This window comes from Lissotriton helveticus, chromosome 12, assembly GCF_964261635.1.
Source record: "Lissotriton helveticus chromosome 12, aLisHel1.1, whole genome shotgun sequence".
Lineage (NCBI taxonomy): Eukaryota > Metazoa > Chordata > Amphibia > Caudata > Salamandridae > Lissotriton > Lissotriton helveticus.
In genome coordinates this window covers 86,648,934-86,667,719 of record NC_136073.1, presented here as the reverse complement: position 1 = coordinate 86,667,719, position 18,786 = coordinate 86,648,934, and positions in this window count along the sequence as shown.

Genomic DNA, 18,786 nt, shown 5'->3' with positions numbered 1-18,786 from the left:
CATACTGCCTGTCTCTGTTCACATGTCTGGAGAGGGTGGTAGATGGACTTTGTGTATTCCCACTAGACAGCCACACTCAATGGGAGCTTAGGTGTGACTTGCTAGGCAATCCTGGCAAAATAGGAGGAGGGGCTGAACTCAGCCTCACTTACACCTAAATTGGCTGTGTCCCACACACAAAATGGCTGCATAATCCCCTGTCATGAGTTTTGAGCTAGGGCAATTCAAAGTCATATATAGGAAGACTCTACGACTGAAAAGGCCCAACTGAGAATTACTATTGGACCTCTGACACAACCACTTCAGTACACTTCTGCAACTGTGAAGACTACCAGGAAGAAGGACTGCTGTCTGCTGAAGTACTGACACTCTGCTGGTCTGCTGCTTCAGCAACAGCAATGAATCCTCTGTTGAATCGATGCATCAGTGCTATTGCATGGATCAGAACCAGAGCATCGACTCGGTTGAGTGGATTGGAACTGGAACATTGCTCCTGTTGAGGGACTAGAACTGGTACATTTTCTCTACTGCGTGGATTGTCTCCAACACATTGCCTTCGAAACCACTACTACACAAGGTCTCTGCATCTCCATCAACAGCATTCTCGACAACAATGGCCAATCTCTACATTTCACTGTGAACCTGTTACGCAGATCAACACCAACGCATTTCTTCAGCAGCACCACGCATCTTCAACATCGACGCAGCCAGGATCAAGGTACTTTTGTACAGTAGGTGTCACGTATTCCGGGTATTCGGAAAGAGCTCCATCGCAGAAGGCCTGACATTTTTGCTTTTTTCTGGTCCAGTGAGACCAGATATTAAAAGTAAACGTGTATTGCTTCGAAGTGCGATTTTACAATTTATTTCATTAAAAAATAATATGTCAAGTTCTACTTATTGGATATTTGCTGATATGGTCTTGTATTATTGATTAAATTACACTTTATTTTTATAACCTGGTGTGAAATCTTTTGTGTGGTGTTTTCACTGTTTTACTGTTTGAAGTGTTGCACAAATACTTTACACATTCTCTTGAAAGTTAAGCCTGACTGCACTTTGCCAATCTACAAGAGTGTGAGCACAGGTTAATTTATGGTTTGCCTGCCTCTTACTCTGACTAGGACGTTGATTGCTGCTCGACCAGGGCTCATACCCTAGTCAACCAACCGAATTTCTAAAAACACTGTAATCTAGTTTGTTTGAGGAAGGTGTTGGGGAGTAAAGGAATTACCTTTACTATTCCCATTCTCTTCTAAACCAATCACGAGAAAGGAGTTGGACACTAAAATGGTGACATTTACTATTCCCACTCCAATGTGTAGCAATTTGGAAAAGTTGTTGGACACTAAAGGGGTGATATTTACTATCCCCACTCCAAATTAACTATTTTGAAGAAGGTGTTGGGCACTAAAAGGGTGGCATGTATTAGCCACACTCCAATTAAAACCAATTTGGGGAAAGTGATGGACGCTGATAGGGTAACATTTACTGTTCCAACTCCAATCCATACCAGTTAGGGGAAAGTATTGAACACTAAATGGGTGAGATTTACTATTCCCACTCAAACCTAAACCAAGGGAAGGTTGTTTACACTAAAGTTGTGACATTTACTATTTGAACTGCAATCTAAAAAATAAATTGCAAGGCGCTACACACTAAAAATTCAATATACAAAATAAATACTCAATACTCATACATAATGTTTTTACTTTAAAATAAATATTTACCTAAAAAAGACATTGACCCAAAATGCATTCCTATATATTTCACATTCAACATCTACATGTAATAGATTATTGTTATCACTAATAATAATTGATATATATATATTAAAAAAATACTACCATTACTAAAATTGTAACATTAAAAAAATAATATACATTTACACATCATAATTAAAATGTATTTATATTGTTTAGATATCATATGTAAACAACATTTAAAGCACATTTCAAATAAATTTAAATATAAATATAACATTTATCCCAAAACGTTTTTTACATTTACAATATAATTTAAACATAAAAAACAAATATTTAATTTTTTGATAAAATGTATTTAAAAAAAACTTAAATTAACAATGATTTTAAAAACAAATTTAACATTATTATAATAATAACTCTTATTATAATAATTCAATTTCTGATCTATTTTTATTTTTCATATATTTTCTATAATTGTAGTATTTATTTTAAAATGTGCAATTAAATTGTATATTTTATTTAATATAATTAATATATATTTTCAGAATGGTGATAAACTATTATTTATTAAAATATTAATATAACAAAAATAATTTGAACATTTTACTATACTAGTTTGCATAACATTAATATGCATTTTACTATTATTATTATGTAGAATTTGTATCGCGTGACAAATCAACCCCACAGGGATCTCTCAACGCTTTTGGTTACCCAGTGCTGCAGGCTAGGACAAAATTGCAGATTTAGAACAGCCAGGTTTTTAACTGCTTCTTAAACTGCCCCAAAATTGTACAGGCACGTAGCTCCTCCGGCAGACGATTCCAATGGAGCGGGGATAGATGTGAGAATGCGCACCCTCCCATTTTGGCTTTCCTGATTTTACAGGGATGGAGCAGATTGTGATTGCTAGATCTCAGTAAGCAGGCAGGTATATAGGGAATTAACTTCTTCCTTAGATAAATCGGGCCAATCCCTGCTTTGCTTTAAACACCGACGTCAGGAGCTTAAATACTGCTCTCTTCCTCATGGGCAGCCAGTGTAGTTGTTGCAAGAGAGGTCTGGAGGGGGTACGTACTGGTTTGTTGAGGACCAGTCGTGCCGCTGTATTTTGCACTACCTGTAGCCTAGATGCAAGGTCCTCCCTAATTCCTAATAGTAGCGAGTTCCCATATTCCAATCTACTGACTAGTAGTGCCCTTACTAAGGTCTTTCTGGCCTCCAAAGGGATCCAAGGAAAAATCTTCCTCAGCATCCGCAAGATGCCAAAGCAGGTGCTCGATACTGACTTCACGTGTTCCTCCATCGAAAGCTTGTTATCAAACAGGATACCAAAGTTCCGTGCCTGAGTGGTTGGATTGCGTGCCTCCCCCAATTCCTCTGGCCACCAGTCCAACAACCATAATTCCGTCGCCTTTGCAAACAGAAGGATCTCCGTCTTATTGGAGTTTAGCTGCAGAAAATTCTCGCTCATCCAAGTGGCAATTTTCACCATGCAGGATTTAAACTTTTCTCTGGATTCCACTGGGTCCGTCTCGATGGGGATTATCACCTGCGTGTCATCCGCATACAAGATTGTCTCAAAATCACAAGATCTAATGATGGTGGCCAGCGGTGCCACATAGATGTTGAATATTGTTGGGCTTAAGATGGAGCCCTGCGGGACCCCCTTGTCTACTGCCATGGTCTGAGAGACAAATGTGTCTAATTGGACACATTGTGCTCTATTGTTAGGATAGCTCTGCAGCCACGTTCAGGCCAAGCCTTCAACACCAATCTCCCGCAACCTGTCCAACAGGACATGATGAGAGATGGTGTCAAAGGCTGCCGATAGATCAAGGAGCACCAGCATGGTGGGCGTCCCCCAGTCCAGTGACATCCTGACAGTATCCATGACCTCCACCAATGCCGCCTCCATGCTATGGGCTGCACGGAGATCTGTTTGCACCTCAAAGCCCAATACCCAGCTGCTAAAAAATACAAATCCATTATTTTTAGAATTTAACACCATAAACATTTTAATTTTAACAATTTCAGTATTAATAAATTGTCTTCCTAAAAACATAAATAAAAAATAACATATATTATTAAACACAATTAACTACATACAAAATAACACTTACAAATAATCTTACATGCAACATTATTTTCTAAATCAATATTTTTACAACAATATTAAAAACAACATTTGAAATTACATTTACCTATGATAATATGCCTACAGTTTTTTTGATATCCTGATATTCTTGACAAAATATTTTTCTATCACAATATATTTTATTTGATATTTTGTCCAAACACCATTAAAGACAATTAAGTGACTCATGTCTAATAATAGCGGGTACAAATCTTCTGCTCTAAAATTCCAATGCTTATCTTTCTGTTTCTCGCTTTTTTTAATTTAGAACATTCTGCCGTCAGTGGGTGGAATGTTCTGATAGCCTTATAGCCATTCTGCCTCGGGCTATGCTGGTTCTTAAAGGCATTCTCCCTTGTTATAAATCTCATTCTGAGTTCCACTTGCAGGAATGACTGCCTTAAAATTAGAGGACACTGATTGTGAGATTCAACATTAAGATTCATTGAAAGTCTGTCCCTTACATTTTAATTCTAAATGCTGTTTATTAAGTCCAACATGTTTACTGCATGTTTCAGGTTTGTGTTGGAGAATTTCCAGTGGATGCAAGCTATGGTTTTTACTATTGAGGAGATTAACAATAATCCCAACCTCCTACCCAACATCACCCTGGGATTCTGGATTCATGACTCCTGCATGATCATAGAAAGATCACTTGAGGGCACTCTTTGGATGTTGACAGGGCAGAAGGAACCAATCGCAAACTACCACTGCTGGAAGAATCGCCCACCTGTGGCTATAGTAGGAGATGTGACATCAACACGTTCAATTCTTATGGCACATATATTGAGTCTCTACAACCATCCCCAGGTAAGATCCAACAACAGTCAAGAATGACTAAGGTTAACTTAGTAGCATTCATGAGAAGATAGTGGAGTTTAAATTCTGAAATCAGATCAGGATAAAGTTCACAACTTTCATATTTTGTGATATTGCAAAAGTTAGGCTTTTAACCATCAGCCAATATTTCCCCAATATAAAAGTCCTTGCAGGAGACATTTACTTCTAAGCATAAATCCCTGTATAATATTGCACTCTTTAACTTCCCAACCTACATTGTGTTTAAACTCATACAGCCACTTTCACATCTAATCACAGACTACCACTCACATAAACATAGAGCCACTGAAAGACACCCTCACAGACCCAATTACCTACTCACACAGCCACTCACAGACTCATACAGCCTCTCATATACCTACTCACTGACCCACAAAACCATTCACACACCCACTCACATACTCTCAAATCTACTCATATACCAACTCATACACCCATGCAGACACTCACACACCCACTCACATACACATACAGCCACTCACACACCCATGCACAGACCCATAAAGCCACTCATACACCCACTCACTGACCCTTACAGATAATTACACACCCACTCTTAAAGGTTACAGGTTAATACTATTTAAAAAGACATAGAAATTCACTAAAAAAACAAAGGTTACAGGGATATTATAGTTAGGAAATAACATTTAAAAAATAGAATTTCACTGAAAAAGCCAAAGGTTACAAGGAATGCTACAGTTAGGAAATAGAATAAAATAAAACCCTTAGAAATTCACTGAAATAGCCGAAGGTTAAAAGGAAGGTTACAAGAACGTTATAGTTAGACTCAGATTTCAAACGTACAAAAGTAAGTGCTAACTATAACTGCTGAATTTTACTGCCATTGTATCAGTGAAATCTGAGCCTAACTATGATATACCAGGAACTTTTGTTTTTTTCGGTTAATTTTTTTAAATTCTATTACCTAACAATAACGTCCCTGTAACTTTTTGGTGTTTTTTTAATGTGAAGGAAGATGCCAATCACAATGCACAGTGGGGGTAAAAATGAATGCAGGGCCTGGCCTGGATTGTGTTGCCCCCACCCACACTTGCTGTTGCTGCCCCCTCCTCCTTGACATCCATTGTCCAAGTACATGCCACTGATTACATCTCTGTGTGGCTGTTGCTCTGCCACTGACTTTCCCATCTGCCCAGAACACTTACCTTGCTGCCCCATCTACCTCCTTCCTACCCTGTTATCCAAGCCCATGCCCCAGCTCCCTCCTTCCTGCCCTGCATGGTCTGATGTGCTGCCACTGCCTTCTTTTCAGTTCGATGTCCCTGCCCAGTCCTCCTTCCCTCCGTTCCCTGATTCCATGCAGCATCATTGTCCCCCTGCTTAGCCTCTGTGCTTAGGTTGCTGTCCCTGCTCTACTTCCCCATGCCCTCCAATGTCTGGGTGCTTGCCCTTGCTCCCTTCTTTTTGCCCACCAAAGGAACTGCCACCTTCCTATCTATGTTCTGTTGAGCTGCCACTATCCATCCTGTCTGACTAGCATGATCAGATGGCTTCCCCCTGTCACTGCCACCTCCACCCTGATTGTCCAAGCCCTCCCACCTGTCCACTATGGTCCATTTTGCTGCCACTTCCTTCTGCCCTCTATGTTCCGTAGTGTGGCAACTGCGCCATCTGTCTGCCCTGCATGGCCTGTTGTGAAGTCCCTTCCTGTGCCCTCTTATGTCTGTGTCCTGCCCCTACCCATTCCTTCAGTCCTCCAGGGTCTTTTGTGCATGCCCCTGCCCTCTCCCTCTTGCCCGCCATGACAGTTGTGCTGCCACTAACCCCCTGTTTGCCATGCAAGGTCTTCAGTGCTGCTACACCCCCCCTGCGCTGTGTGGTCTGCTTGCTGCCCCTGACCCCCTCCTACCTTCCATCCATTGTCTGCCATTATAGTCTCACTGTTGCCCTCAATGGTATGTTGTGCTTCCAGTGCCCATATGTCCTGCCCTCCATGGTCAGCTTGCTAATCCTCCCCTGCCCCCTTGCCTCCTGCCCTCTGTTCTCCATGTGCAGACCCCTATCACCTCCCTTCTGCCTCATTTGGTCTGCTATCGTTCTCTTGCCCCCTCCCTGTGCCCTTCATGATCATTTATGCGGAAACTGCCCCTCCTGTCTGTCCACTATGGTCAGATTGCTGCCCTTGACTCTTTCCCCTCTACTCTCTATTGTTCATGTGCATGGCCCTGTTCCCTCCCTATTGCTTTCCATTGGTCCGTTTGCTGCACTGCTGTTCCACTTACCCTGTGTGATGTATAGTGATGCTGTAACCCCTGAGGCCTGCCCTGTAAGATCTGTCTATGGTCCCTGCCCATTTCCCTCCTGCCCTCTCTTATCCGAGTATGCGTTGCTACCCCATTCTCCTACCCTCTGTGATCCAATGTACCAAACTTGCCAACATTTTGACCTTGGTAAGAGGGAGGTTTTTAAAGAGAACCCCGAGAAATTGATTTTCCACATTGACTTATACTAAAAAGGAGGAGATTTTAGGCAGAATTCAAATAAAATAAAGGCCTTTTGGGCTTAAAAACATTGGTAGTCTCCTACCTGAATCGGGTCTCTTGGCATGTATGGTTGTACTGTCACTGCCTCTTCCTTCTGCCCTTAATGGTCTTTTATATTGCCACAGCCTCTCTTGCCTTTACAAAAAACACAGTTGATGGACAGAATGTAGAATAATGTCATACATTCACCCCAGTACAAGGATCTGGGCCTAAATCCATCGTTTTTTTGCACTCCACAGTCGACGTGACGTTTCGATCCCTATCTCCAAATACTAACTGGGATCGGAGTTTGATCCCAATTAGTGTTTGGAGCTAGGGATCGAAACGTCACGTCGACTGTTTTAACAGAACTGCATGTCTCAACTGCATATATCTATTGCAGTGACTGTTTGTGTGTGCTTACACAAGATTGCATTGTATTGTAAGCCGCCATTTGCTCCAACTCTTTTGCCTGTTTAACTCTCCTTATCTTTCTCCCTTTATTGTTTTTTTTCCCTGACTTGGTACAGGCTTGTGCCCAGTTTGTTGATCCATGTCGTGTTTCACGTATTCGTAAATCCCTGTTTAAAATTTTTTGGGAAAATAAATATTTCCTTGTCCGGCTGGACATTGGAGAAAAACAAGCCATAGCTCTTATTTAAGTCTATGTTTGCCATTTACAGATTTATTTGCTAAGCTTAGGACCTGTGTTCTTGATAAAAGTACTTGGTGGCTTTGGGGCAGAAGGAGGGGAGGCGGACGCTTTGTGTTCTGCCGGAGAAGAAGGAGGTGGTCCAGTCCAGGGCTTTCTCTTGGAAACTTGCGTTGTGTAGGCGTGTATGAAGTGTGCGGTGGCAGAGTGTGTCGAAGGCGGCTGACAGTTCCAAGAGGATGAGGGCTGCGGTTTCTCTGTGGCGGCGATGAGGGCAGTTTCGGTGCTGTGGTTGCTGCGTAACCCATACTGGGAGGGGTCCAGTATGCTGTTCTCCTCGAGGTAGCGGGTCAGTTGTTTGTTGATGGTCTTCTCGATGACCTGCGCCGGGAGCAGGGAGATGGGTCGGAAGTTCTTGAGGTAGTTGGGGTCCGCCTTGGGTTTCTTGAGTAAGGCGTTGATCTCGGCATGCTTCCAGCTCTCCGGGAAAGTAGCTGCCTCAAAGGAAATATTGATGGCTTTCCAGAGGTGGGGTGCGATGGCAGTGCTGGCTTTGTTGAAGATGTGGTGTGGGCATGGGTCTGACGGAAATCCGGAGTGGATGGTGTTCATGATCTTGATGGTGTCGTCGTCGTTTATGTTGGTCCAGGACAGCAGGTGGTTGGTGCGGATGGTGGTCCTGGGGCGGAGGCCTCAGTGGTTGTTGGGGCGTTCGTGGCGTTGAAGCTGTCGTGGATGTCTGTGATCTTGCAATGGAAGAAGGTGGCCAGCGAGTCGCACAGGTCATGCGAGGATGGGATGTCGTTGGTATTGGAGCTGAGGTGGGAGAGTTCCTTCACAATGTTGAAGAGCTCTTTGCTGTTGTGTGCGTTGTTGTCTAGGCGGTTTTTGAAGGAGGCTCTTTTGGTGGATCTGATGAGGTGGTGGTGTCTGTGGGTGGAGTTTTTGTGGCTGCTTAGCTGTCCGGTGTTCATTCAGGGAGCCATTTCTTCTCTAGCTTTCTGCAGGTTTGCTCGGAGGCCTAGAGGTCTTCAGTGAACCAGTTGGCTTTTTTGCTTGAGTTCCTGTTGGAGGGTTTCTTGAGCGGGCCAAGGGTATTGGCGCAGTCGTCGATCCACTGGCTGAGGTTGCAGGTGCCGGTTTTCGGGTCAGTGGGGTCTGTTGGGTCAGTGGGTGGGCTCTGTGCGAGGGTGGTGGTTAGCCGGTCTTCAGTGACTTGGGTGCAATGGTGCATGGTGTGCTTCCGGAATGTGAAGTGGATGCAGCGATGGTCGGTCCAGTGGAGTTCAATGATGTGGTTGAAGGAGACGTGGGGGCTAGCGGAGAAGGTGGGGTCAACCATGTGACTGGCGGGGTCAGTGGGTGTTGTGATGAGTTGTCTAAGTCCGAGGTTGGCGAGGTTATCGATCAAGGTGGTGGAGTTGGTGTTGTTGTTGTTCTCGAGGTGGAAGTTTAAGTCCCTGAGGAGGATGTAGTCCGTGGAGGCGAGGGCGTGTGTGCTGACAACGTCGGCGATGGAGTCACTGAACAGTGGTCGGGGTCCGGGAGGTCTGTAGACTAGGGTTCCTATGAGGGTGGTGTTGGGGTCGGTGGGGATCTGGAAGTGCAGGTGTTTGGCGTTGCTGAGTGTGTCATCGGTGTTAGTTGAGACTCTGAGAGTGTTCCTGTGGACGATGGCGATTTCTCCTCCTACTCCATTGGTGCTGTTCCCGCAGGTGATCTTGTATCCTTCCGGGATGGCTATGGGGATATCAGGTGCGGAGGAGGGGTTCAGCCAGGTCTCCGTCAGGAAGGCGAAGTCTGGGGTGGTGTTGTTGAGTTGGTCCCATAGTTCAACAGCGTGTTTGCGGGCGGATCGGGTGTTGAGAAGGATGCATCTGAGGTAGTCGCGTTCTTTGGTTGGTGGGTTGGCGGGCCGGATGCTGGTGTAGCTGCAGTTCCAGCAGGAGAAGGGGCCCTAGGTGTGCTTCGGGGAAGCCAGGAAGCAGGTGTGTGATCGTCTGGCGTTGAGTGCATGGAGGGTGCTAGCATTGTATAGGTGTCGGATGTCCTGGCGGTCATGGGGGCCAGGGGTTCTGGTGCTGGGTGCGGTCCAGGAGCGGACAGGCGCAGATGGGCTTGCCTTAGGGGCACCCACCATATGAGGGGAGAAGGAAGGGAGGAGCAGCTAGAAGGCAGGAGCGGGGCGGTGAATGGATGAGCGGGGGCTGCAGGGGAGCAGAGAGGGAGGTAAAAATGTACAGAAATGGAAGGCAATAAAATACAGTATAAGCAGAAACAGAAAATACAGTCAACAATCACAGGCGCAGTCAAAAGCAGTAGGGCAGAGGAGGGGTGGCAAACTTACAGAGCGGCAGCAGCGGGGCAACAGAGGCACGGATGCACAGGCGGTGCTGAGCGGCGGGGGGAGCGTTCTAACCTGCAAGCAGGGTGAGTATATATTACACTTAAGAGAGAGGATGTGGCCTTACAGCTGGAGCTGCAGACTTTGGGTCAAGTCGGTGCTATATAAAACTGCAAAAAAACAAAATAATTAGATGTTATGCACAGTTCTGTCATTGGGCTACACTTGGGCTGCATTTGTGCCATATTAGGTCTCTTTTTTCTCCGGTGGCCATCTTGAGAGACGTATTTGTTATGAAGCTCCCTAATTTAATTATTAACTGCAGTATTCTGAGTAGAAAACGCTTTTAGTTTTCTACTTTGATTCCATCATGATGGCATTCATATGTGCCACACATTTGTCATAAATTCAGGATGTTAGCACTCTAGTTGCTCATTAGAACACTGTAGTAAGACTGCTGCTCACCAGGGAGATAACTGGCAGTCTGCTGCTGGTGTTGAAAGTGTTTGTTTCAGTCTACATGTGTGCATCTGTTGAAAGTGCATGTTTCAGTCTGCATGTCAGAATGTCTTAATGATATTGGAGGGGAAGATATTTGAGAACTCACTTAAAATGAGTCCTGTTTCTTTCTACAGCACTAACTATAATTTCTATGACAAACTGAACCCCTTCATTTTACTACTTTCTGAATTAAATGTTTTAAGTTTTACCAGTTTGATTCAATCAACATGGCTTCAGGTGTGCCATACGTTTGTCATAAGTAACACCTTTAGCTCTCTAGTTGTTCTTTAGTTCTGCAGTAGAACACAGGGGAATCAACTGTCAGACTTCATTTACATATGGCTGAGAAAGATAATATGAATTTACGGAAAATATGCTCCTATTTTAGCTTCAAAGCACCTTCCATAAACTCTATGGGGAAATCATAAGAATTGTTTTTTTCTCAAACGTGATTCTTGAAATTCCAGCGGAAGGCTTTCCATGGGGTAAAATCACATTATAACACACCACAATTCCTAAAATGAGTATGGTATCATCAACACATTATTTATATTGTAGCTAAAATCTGTTATCACCCTTTATATGTTCTCCATTTTGTGACCCTCAAAAGCTGCCATTCACTACACTGCATTTCAATAGGGTGCTCTCATGTATATTGGTCCCATGATGGCTGCCAACAGATCCTGGTTGAAGTGTTGGCAGCCAATCAAATTTCAGTAGGATTTTGGGCTCCCAGATATCTATATGTTTAAGCCTAAATATCTGTGAAACTACTGAACCGATTTACACCACATCACAAAAAGCACGCTTTCTAAACCAACATCTAGCCTTCTGCCAAATTTGGTGTAATTCCGTTCAGCGATCTGGGTTGTACTCATGTTAAAAAATTGAAAAATCCCCTTAGCATAACATGGGGAAAATATGTTTGAGACACAGCCTTTTTACTCAGCCCCAGCTTGAAAATTCACCCCAAAACGTTCAACACATCAGCTGAACCTGAAAGGAAAGTTTTGTGAAACACACACCTATACAACCACTTAGACAACCAACTGATAGACCGATACAGACATTCATACAAGTCACTCACCCATACATTCACTGAGACACCTAATCACTCACTTATACTGTCAGTCACACATGCACTGACTCATCGATACAACCACTTAGACACCAACTGACAGACTGATGCAGATATTCACACAAGTCACTCCCCCATGCATTCACTGAAACACCTAATCTTTCACTCGTACAGTCAGTCACTCATTCACTGACTCATCCATACAGGTACTCATACACATACCTATTCACCAATACACCTTGGTGTATATATATTTAATACTCATAAACTTTTTTAAAACACTCAATGACACTGGATGTGGTCATCCGTGATGTCATCAGTAATGTCATTTCAGATGTCATCAGTGATGCCCCAGACCATGTCAGTGATTTAATATGTGAGGTCACACGCAGTGCGTTATAGGGGCACAAGTTATTGGTGGTTTTTTACACGTGAAATGTCAGTCTAACTATAACGTCTCTGTAACCTCAGTTTTTTTCAGTGAATTTGTAAGGTTTTTAAAATATATTTTCTATCTACACCATCCCTCTAACCTTTGTTTTTTTTCATTGATTTTCTTATGTTTTTTATGCTAATTACTAGCTACAACATCCCTGTAACCTTTGGTATTTTCAGTGAATTTCGAAGGCATTTTTTATTTTATATCCTAACTGTAATCTGTAAACGTTAACAGTGGGGGGGTGAGTCGCTGTATAGGTTGGTGACAAGGTGTGTGAGTGGCTGTATGAGTCCATGAGTGAGTGTGTATCTGAGCCACCGTCCTTTGGAAATAATACAGATAAACACGGGTCACATGACAGACCCTAAGGGGCCAACTCACAAGGGTTCTCACTGTGAGGTTTTTGTCTCACTGGGTCTGACTGTATTTGTAGAGTTGCATTTTATAAATTGATGTATTATGTTGGAAATCGATTAATATATGTACACTGGTATTAAATGTGATTGGATTGATTAATTTTTATGTATTAAAAAAAATGTCTTTGCTCGGTGCACTTTTAAGTAATTGAGCCAAAATAAAGTTAATATTGATCGATTGAGTGTGTAATGTCTAGGTAATTATGTAAGTACATGAGTAGTGCCTTCGTGACTGTATGATTACATAGGTAGTTCTTTTATGATTCTATGAGTGCAATTGCCAAGAACAAACAGCAAATATTGCGTGTTTTTAATAAAGTGTTAAAGACATTAATAGACATACTTTACCTAAAGTTTTAGTCTAGCTGTTTAGTAAGATATTAGTTTAACTATCCCCTTTGTATTCATTTGTTGAAAAACATCAAAAACACATTTTCCTTGTTCATGGTGACTCCAGAGGTCGAGATGACGTCTGTAGTTGTGAAAACAAATGACAAAGTGTAAAAAACACATATATAGACATATTTGTATATAAAGTTTGAGTCTAGCTGTTTAATAACATATTGGTCTAACTTTATTTAACAATTAATGTTGATAAAACCATTGTGGATTGTCGAGCTCCTCGCCTCATGATTGTGGTGGAAATTACCTAGGCACACTAAGTGGGGTAGGGCTGGAAATCCTAATGAATTATACCTTTGCAGAACTAATGTCACTTTTCCCTAACAAAGCCAGGAAACATGTACATAAAACTGTTACTGCAGTCCTCAAAGACCATCACATGGGCTGTATCTATAACTATAAGCTGCGTTTTGACATGCATGGAATTTATAGAAATTATGGTGTGCACTTTACAGATAAAGGAAACAGGGTGTTTCAAAGTAACAAGAAGCTCTGCATCCCGTCTTATGTACAGCAGACATGTACACACAACCAAGGCACCCTAGTACCTGAAATATTGTGAAGTTTTTTTCAAAATGTTTTTTTTTCTTTAGTTTATGACAATCTCGGCGACGATGTCGAGATCGTTGTGGACATGTTGTGATAACAGAAAACAAAAGCAGAAATTCCACCAACACAACCACAAAAAATATGTAAAAAATCAATTCCCTACATATAATACTATATACATACTTTCTTCAAAGCATATGCAAACTCATATTTTTGTGCTAAGTTTCTTTGAAAACCAGCTCTCAGACCTATTTTCTGTTTTTGCGGTTATTCGGGATGTCCCAACAGCACTATTAACCACGACGTCTGCTCTTTTTCTATAAAGTGAAAACACATATATGCACACAGATGACAGTACACACTAGGGGTTCATTACTGTACACTTCAAACTAATTTTTGTGTAGTGCATCTCTAAAACCTATTTTCCGTTTTTGCTGTGAGGCCAGTGAGTGCAATGAAGTTGGTAATTGTGATCCCAGCAGTTATGTTGCAAAAGCAGAAAGCAAAAGCAGGAATTCAAAAACCACCAACACATTAAAGAATTCTAACTATATAATAAATTGTAACCATCACAGTAGATAACTCACTATATAAATACATCTATAAAAACATTTATCAGAATCTCAATATCTCCATAACAATGTGTATTAATGATTCACTGATATATTTTTTTATATTTCCCTAATATATTCGTGAACACTTTGATCATCACAACTACCCCTTGATGGTACAAGGGGGGGCATGCTGGTGGTCGCAGCATTACCGTGAATATCATGTGAAATAAAAAAAACAATTTTGGACACATAACTTGTCCCATTTCTCAACAAAGAGGTCAGAGTATCTCTACTATGACCCCTTTTGCGGGCTTTAACACACATTTTCAGCCCTGGTAATCATTCCAAATAGATAAAATGATGGTTGCAACTTTCTTCTCAGGTTGCATCCAGCCAACCAGAGCATTATCGTTGGCGTGTGCATTCGTGGTTCATTGCAAAATCACAACAAAATATTCACGGCCAAAGATATCACTATAAATTTAAACTTATATTTCTCAACAACTACTGAATGGCTCTACACCAATAAGTACAAGGCACTTCCTTGAACTGACATTTACCTCACTGCCAAATTTGGTGTAAATCTGTTCAGCGGTTTGGGCTGTAGGTGTGGCTAAATGTTCCAATGCATATATTACCCACTGACGGTCGCAAGTAGGTAGTCATAGTTAGGACCTCGTTTCTATTCAAAAAGCATTTTTGTCTTGCCAATAACTTTGGCATCATTTGACGAATCTTCACGACATTTTTAAAACTAACAGCCATCTTGTGACTTGGTATCCGAGTCACAAGAAAATAGTGAAAACAACATTAAAAACAAGAAAAGGTGGTAGGGTAAAAACATCCTGACCCCCTAGGCCTGCTGAGCCAAAAAGCACTTCTTTTAAAACAGCAGAATTCGCTTTGGGTGTGCGAATCCTGCCAATAGAATTTTTTAAAAAGAAGCCCACGCTTCATTATTGTTAAGCCCCCGGGTCGGCCAGGTCCCGGGGGCAATACCAAAATATATATTGGGTGCCCATGGGGACCCCTGCATCCCAGGGACTGCTGCCTCCCAGGGGCACTATTTTTTTCTAACTTAAAATGTGTGTGGGGGGCTTAAGCCCCTCACATGCCCAGGGGACCACCACCTCCCCGGGGATTTGCCAATTAATTGCGGGGGCACGTACCCCCCTGCATCCCCGGGGACCGCCACCACCCCGGGCCTCTGTTTAAAAAAAATACATGTGTGTGGGGGGCTCAAGCCTGGGGACCACCACCTCCCCAGGGCTTTACAAATGAAGGAAGGGAAGCCTCCCTTCCTGATGACTGCTGTCATTAGTGATGTCATTTGAGATGTCATCAGTGATGTCACTGACCATGTCATGAATTATGTAATATGTGACGTCATCTGCATTACATTGCTGGGGCCCGAGTTATAGTTAGTTGAACTAACTATAATGGCCGAATTTCACTGGTTTTGTATGTGTGAAATGTCCAACTAACTATAACTTCCCTGAAACCTGTGTTTATTTCAGTGAATTTGAAAGGTTTTTAAATACTAATTTCTAACTATAACGTCCCTGAAACCTATGTTTTTTTTCAGTAAATGTCAATTTTTTTTTTAATACTAATGTCTAACTATAACGTCCCTGAAACCTGTAGTTTTTTCAGTGATATATTACCTACTGGCGGTCGCCAGTAGGTAGTTATAGTTAGGATTGATTTCCATAGGGAAATCGCAACATTCTATTGGGAATAACTTTGGTGCCGGTTGAGGAATCTGCCTGAAATTTTCCTCAACTTTGCCTCGCGGCGCTCCGGTCCTTCCCTGAAAGTTTGGGGGGGATTCGTCAAGCGGCGGCCGAGATAAAAGGGGGTCCCAAAACGTGTTTTCCCCATGTTAATTTCCATAGGGCGGTCGGTCGCACTTTTAGCTCGAACGGCTGAATGGATTTTCACCAAACTTGGCAAAATTGTAGGGACTGGTAGCCCGATGTGCCTTTGCTATGTCTCAAGATAAGTGCTCCAGAGGATTTTGAGAAATTTAGGTTCAAAAAAATTTATTTATCTATAGCGGCGCCCCGGTACGCGCACCTGGGAGCGCTCCGGGCGCGCCACGCGACTTGCGCACGGAAAGCTGATTGGCTCTCGGGTGTCTGTAAACATTCGAAACAGTCCGGAGCGGCCGCCATCTTGTGTCTCAGTAGGATCGAAGACACAAGAGGTGGTAAAAACAAAGGGGGAAATAACCAAAAGGGGGCAGGGTAGACCCCCCCTGACCCCCTAGGTTTGATGTGGGGGCCATAAAAGGGTCCCTCGGGTAAAAAAAAAAAAAAATGAAAAAATCGGTCTTCGCCGGGGGGGGGAGGGGGGGGTGCCCGGTACGCGCACCGGGGAGCGTACTTTGGTGAAAAATAGTTAAAATAATAGTGTAAAATAATCATTTTGAGTGATCAGAGGTAGGGTAGCTCTGAAAAGAGCTTTTGGGTTCAAAAGAGCTTTTGGGTTCTGTGGCTGTTTTAGGTACCTACAAGTATGTCCCACACACACCCACACGCACACAACCCCACATCCCCACACCCACACACTCCCCACACACACCTCACACACGCACAGCTCCACCCACACCTAAACACCCCACACCCCCACACCGACACCTTTCACATCCACACCCACACCCACACATTCCACACACCCACACTCATACACACACCTCACCACCCCCCCAACACACACACACACACGCACACACAGATACCTCACAGACACACCCCACACATCCCACAGACACACCTCCCCCCCCACACACACACACACACCTCACAGACACACCCACACATCCCACACATACACACATATCTTACACACATACCCCCCACACCCACACACCCCCCACACACACCTCACACACCCACACCTCCACCTACACTCAAACACCCCACACACCCACACACACACCTTACACCCCCACACCCCCACCCACACCCACATACCCCATACACCTACATACACCTATACACCTCACCCCCCGACACATACACACACACACCTCACAGACACACCCCACCATCCTCCACACACACCTCCCCCCCCACACATGGGGAAAACTCAGTGAAACAGTAAAATGATAATTTAAAGTGCTTAGAGGTAGGGTAGCTCTGAATAGAATTGTTGTGTTGTGTGGGTGATTTAAGTACCAACATGTAGGTACCAATGTAGAGTTTTAAATTTAATGTACACCTTTTTTATGTAGATATCTAGCATGTTGTTACAGAAGTTATTGTGGTATATGGAATCCATACTATAGTTTGTCAGGAAAGCAGAAACAGATGCTTTAAGTACTCCCTGAGAAGACCTAGGGGATCATGGGTAGTGTACCCTGCTCCCTTATGATGTTTTCAAGTATTACATTTTACTCTCTTCTGAATCTACACAAAATTGGCAGTGATATGGTGCATTAGAGACTGAGAGTGAGAGAAAGGAGGCAGGAGATGAAAAAGAGATGTGAAAAACACATTGGAGATAATATAGTGGGAGAAAGGAAGTAACTATGAGCAAATTTACTATGTAACACAAAAAAAGTTGCACTGTAAGTCTCCGTTTATATTATAATCATGTTGGTAGTATTTAAGTTATTACATATAAAAATGAATAATGTCTCGAACAATTTTTAATTATTAAATAAAAATTTATTGTTGAGATTGTTCATAATTTAATAACAGTTCTAACATTACATCATCCGAATGTCCTCCAAATTTTCATTACATGATTCAAATGATTCAAGACAGTCAATTAGTTGTTGATCCTCAGACTCATCCATGAAATCCAAGTCTTCGTTAAGAATATCTTTATCCATAATTTCAAAAGAAATTGTATTGCTCTCCTCTTTACCTTCCATTTTTGCTGTAAATTGCATAAAAAATAACTATATCAGTAGAGTTAGGGCACTGTTGGGTTTAAGTTCAGACAGGTACTTCTGAGTTTTTAACAGTGAAGTTATTTTTGGGCAGTGTATGGTATCAGGCAGGAAGTAGAAATATAAAAAAGTGCATGTGATGAAGCCTAAGTAAATTCATAATTATACCAGAGAAGCCTAACTCAATCCATAAGTATAACAGAGAAGCCTATCTCAATCTATAACTATAACAGAGAGACAGCAAAAAACTATCAGAAAACGTTTTTCCAATTTAAGTTAAAGTGCAGAACATAGTTCCCCTTACAAATGAACAACTTACCTTTCAGAAAGGAGTTGATGTTTTCAGAGGAAATCTTTTATAAATGTACCTCAGGTAGTACTAGTCAAAATGGCCGTGTTTCCCTCTCATTTTTCATTTATATTCATGTACATAACCAATCAAATGTCAGGTGAAAAAAGTAGAAAATGAAAGTAACATTTTAATTGGTTGTAAATCCAAACTCTTCATATGTGTTTTTGTCATGTAATTTACCTCAGGATATTTAGACAGGGCTACAGGGCAAATGGCTCAATGGAATTCCATCAAATTTGGGAAAATGGTAGGGACTGGTATGTAGTATGGCCTATTCTATATTTGGTGAACATCTCTACAGAGGTTTTTATGTAAATTAACTTTAAAAAAATTTAGGGAGCGCTTCCTGGTGCGCGCCCTGGTACGCGGACCGGCAGCGCTACGGGAGTCCTCTATCTTGTGTTTCGGAAGAATTGAGACACAAGATGGAGGACA